This window comes from Octopus bimaculoides, chromosome 9 (assembly GCF_001194135.2).
Source record: "Octopus bimaculoides isolate UCB-OBI-ISO-001 chromosome 9, ASM119413v2, whole genome shotgun sequence".
Taxonomy (NCBI): Eukaryota; Metazoa; Mollusca; class Cephalopoda; order Octopoda; family Octopodidae; genus Octopus; species Octopus bimaculoides.
Genome location: NC_068989.1, coordinates 4,276,510 through 4,281,362, shown reverse-complemented (window position 1 = coordinate 4,281,362; position 4,853 = coordinate 4,276,510). Strand labels below are relative to the sequence as shown.

Genomic DNA, 4,853 nt, shown 5'->3' with positions numbered 1-4,853 from the left:
TATATATATATATATGTATATAAACACACACACGCACGCACACATACATGCTCACTGCTATACCGAAACGCATGTATTCGTCTGCTTTACTCACTCCAATTCAGACTAAGTAGTAAAGTTTTCCATATTCTTACAAGTCACCGGTATTTTTTATTTTTTTGTTTTTACATTCATTCATTTACTTATTTACAAGTTCTGTCAGTTTCCATTCTTTTTCTTTTTTATTTCGCTTTTGCTTTGATTTTACTCTATTGCAGAACTCTGCTCACCTGCTTGCTTCTATACCTTTCGAAATAGAAGTCGCTGTATATATACACACACGCGCATGCATGCACACACATATAGAAACACACACACACACATGCAACAACGTAGCTGCTGAGTTCGCTGTAAACCGAGTAATGGGAAATCGAAATGGAAAATGGAAAAGAATAACGGTACAACTAATGACAAATCAGCATTTGACTCCTCTCATTTGCTATGGAGACCAGGTTGATAGTAGTCTCGGCACGTTTTAAGTTTATGGATTACAAATTCCCTGGAACCAATCGTCTGTACTATCGTGAAATTTGGTTTCCATAGCCGATAACAAGATTTCCCTGTACATTTGACAATTACTGTTAATTACTGTTTCCATAGCTGTGTGGTTAAGAAGCTCGTTTTTCAACCTTGAGGCTGTAGGCTCAGTTCCACTGCATGGTACCCTGGACAACTATCTTATACTATATCTATGGACTGACCTGCGCTTTGCGACGGAAACTGTATGGGAGTCCGTCTCTCTCTCTCTCTCTCTCTCTCTCTCTCTCTCTCTCTCTCACACACACACACACACATTTATATTTGTTTGTGTTTGTATTGTGTTTGGCCACTAACGTCTCGCAACTAGCGTTGGTTTCTCTGCGTTACCTTAACTTAGTGGTTCGGCAAAAGAACCGATAAAATAAGTACAAAACTTAAAAATAAATAGCACTGACGACGTGAGTTTATTCAACTAAACTATATTAACCGTTGCTTTAACATGGCCGCACTGCAGCGACTGAAAGAAGTAAAAGAAAAGAAAACAGAAAATAATGAAGTATTATGTTGTTCTTATTGAAATTGTTTCGTGGACCCACTTCATCCTTGACCGAACAAATCGATAAGCATAAATCTTCCATTTGCAACTATCCTGCCTTTGGTTTCAGAAGCACTGTTTCTAGGGCTTCATCATTAAACGCTGTACTTCATTTTTCATAGTAGCAGTTTAACTGAGGAAAGTCTAGTTGCTATTTCTAGCAGAACAAGTGTTCATTTTGATGCTCTATTATTTGTGCTTTTAGTGCTAGCTCATCTCTGATTCTGCGGACCTATGATCAAACAACTTCTCGGTGGGATCTTCAGATACCCCTTTCTGTCATTGCTTTACTCCATGTCTTCAGCGAGATCTGGCTGTTATGTGTTACAGGTAGAGTGACACAGCTCTTCTCATCGACTGACGTGACTGCTGTTTATCCTACTAATGCCATTCGCATTAATAAGACCTCGGTAGAAATCGAATGCAAAGAATCACAAAGAGATGCAAGCAAATACCTCAAGATATTCTAGCCGTGGGCTTACCAATTTAACGTTTAATTAAGTGAAGGTATGTAGCTTAGTCATTGAAGTATTCGGCTTACGAGCGTAAGGTCATGAGCAAGACACTTTATTTCACGTTGCTCCAGTCTACTCAATGGGCAAAAATGAGTTTTACTTGTAATTGAAATTGCCATCGTGGTTACATTCTGTGTCACGCTGAATCTCTCTTAGATCTACGTTAAGTGGTAAGGGTGTCTGTGGAGTTCTCAGTCACAATCGTCGTTAAACTATTAAACATTTGTTCCTTTAGGACATTCTAGCTTTTATTAAATCGAACAGTTAATAGTAATAGTACTAAAATCTTAAATGGATTTCTTTATAACTGCCACTATAAATTTATCGATAACATTTAAAAGGCGTCAAAGTTGCTTTAATAATCGATCGGTTAAACGGAGAATCATTCAATTGTTAGGTAGTTCGTTTCCTGTAACAAGTACTGCTGAAAGATTTCACTCTCAAATCATCCAGTCCTAGTTTAGTTTTCTGTAACTAATAAAGTTAATATTAGCATATCCACTGCAGTGAACATTAAAAAGCTAATTAAAAATAATTGTCTATATTACTACTGATTAAGTTTTCTCGTCGCAATTTATTACCTGCAAAGATGCAACACGTAGCGCTACGTGATGTAAGCAGCAGAACATTAAAACTGTGCTTCGTAAAATGTCTACGTTTTTAATGTTTCTTTACCTTGAAAAGATTAACTGAAACTAGACTAATGCATGGGCTGTGCTCTTCCAATCTGATTTACTGTGCATACACCCTACCGAAAAAGAAGTGTTCACTGGTGCAGATACAGGCTACAGTGTTATTAGACTCATCTGATATACTAATACGATATTTCCTATGCAGCGAAATATTTCAAATCCTCCAGTAGACGTAATGCACTGTTTGTGAATTAAGCAATCGCTATTATGTCATTTACAGAGCGAAAATGAGAGTGATTCGTCATTAAACCTGTAATGAACTTGTACAAATGTAAAGCAAAAGTCAAATATAAAATAATAATAATAATGATAATAATAATAATAATAATAATAATAATAATGATAATAATAATAATAACAATAATAATAATAATTTTGGCTCAAGGCCAGCAACTTTGGTGGGATGGGGGCATGTCGATTATGTTGACCATAGCAGAATTTGAACACAGAACTTGAAAACGGACAAAATGCCGCTAAGCATCTTATCCGTCGTGCTAAATATTCTGCCACCTGATGATGATGATGATGATTGATCTGTGTGTGTTCTGTAACAAATGTGTCTTACGTAGAAGGTTTGCTGTGTCTGGTCGGGCTATTTATGGATTTGTTTGCAAAATATAATTATGATTTAGTTCACAGTTGCCTTTTATATTGTCCAGTGTATCATTTACAATTGGTAGTGTTTATATTCTCATACAACGCATTCTGTTCCTATTTTGAGGTTAATTTATTTTTCTATTGTTTCTTTATTTCCTTCCGGGGAATATTTCGGTCGGAGAAAAACAGAGGTGTCTATCACAGTACAAACGGCGAATGTAGACTTTCATGCTCGGTGAATGAAGTATTTAGACAGTATCCTTTTTATGACCTTGTAAATCTGGACTTGCAAATAAATCTGAGACAAACCAAGTCCATCGTATTTAGTCGGGAACATTAATCGATTTTGCATAAAATTATAATTTCAATATATTGCATTGTGAAAACTAGTTATAGGGCAATGTATTTCATACGTGATAGTGTATTCCATTCGTTTTTATATCATATGCTTTCAATTTCTCAATTTTGATACCAGATACAATAATGTTTGTATACTGCTCTTCAATACAGTCACCGTCCCAGCTATTTCTGTAATATGTATCTTGTCGTTGCAAGGATTGAACAGCCGGAGGTAAACCCTAGAATCGGTCTAAGTGAACAACTTACGTCTCTCTTTGTGTACCACTGTCTCAAGATAACTTTAATATTACATTCATTTCAACTCAGAACGTAATGACGGACGAAACTTCTTATGGATTTACAAGATATCATTGAAAACTGGAAGGAACATTTTTTCTCACAGCTGAATCGGAAGTCAATACCACCAGATGACTCCTTGAGAAATAATCTATTATTGTGAGCAGTTATTGTCTGTACAGTTTATTAGGAAATATCAAAATGTTTTGTCGCACTTCTGCCGCCTAGTCATTGATATAATTACTTTCAACACTCACATACGATTACATACTCACAGAAGCACACACGCACATACACACACTTATGTACATGTATCTGTGTATAATAACATCTGCACGTTTTCCATCGGCCATATTCTGGTCACAATATAGCTGTCAACACAAACCTACAATAGATACCACACTTACCAAATTTAACAAGTAGCAGGTTTGAACGAGGCCCACATTGTTGTAGGGTTAATTACTTAGATACATGTCTATGCTTACACCTATTATTTCTCGTAGCAAAGCACTAATTTCATGAATTTAAAACCAGGATCACCTTGGCTGACTTCAGTCCTATGACAATGTTGTATGTACTTTTAGTGTCTCATATCGTAATATTATGCATTATTAAATATCAAGATGAAGACTTTGATATTCAATAGTGAGTATCATTATTAATATTGAGGATATTTTCGTTCCTATTAGTTGTAAATACATTGTATGCATTTATAACTGAAATCTATATATATAAAGCCTCTTAAACAAGTCTGAAATCTCCAGAGAAATATAATTCTTTTGAAGAGGGTGAGAGTCATTGTAAATATTGCAGATTTGTGTATTGTGTTGATGCATAAATGTATTACTGTGTAAGATAGAATATGAACTATTTTAAAACTCGATCCCGCGCACCTATTACTGCTGGTATCATACTGCTAAGCTTCTTGTTCTAAGAGCTATAATCCCCTTGGTGAAAAGTTTAAACTTTTCACATTATCAATCTATGGTTTCTAAGTAGGATAAAGTAGACTATAAAATACGAGAAGGTTTCAGTGATCTTCAGTGCGCAGTGCTGTTAATTTTGTAGTTTTGCTACACTCCCAAATATAAACTACACTCCCAAATATAAACTGAAACCATATTATTTATCATCATTGAGCTCTCGTCTTTTTCGCTATCTCCCTGTCTCTCCGTGTATATATCATCACTGAAGACTATTTATGTCCTTTCACTTGGGAGACACTCCTCGTAATAGCTAACAAATAACAATGCCATCATAAATTATGCAGTAGCATTCCGTATATATATATATATATAT

General features: G+C 35.4%; 1 protein-coding gene across 3 annotated transcripts in view; it reads right to left on the bottom strand.

The window, feature by feature from the left end:
- The window catches only part of LOC106883685 (chitin synthase chs-2), a 132,240-nt gene that overhangs the window by 126,033 nt on the left and 1,354 nt on the right, over positions 1-4,853 (bottom strand). Inside the window, exon 1 of one of the 3 annotated variants that reach the window (XM_052970376.1) lies at positions 2,887-4,787. The exons of the other annotated variants lie outside the window; for them this stretch is intronic. The gene's annotated coding sequence lies outside the window, so the exon portion shown is untranslated. Of the gene's footprint in view, positions 1-2,886; positions 4,788-4,853 lie in introns of those variants that run through there. 3 annotated transcript variants of the gene reach the window in all.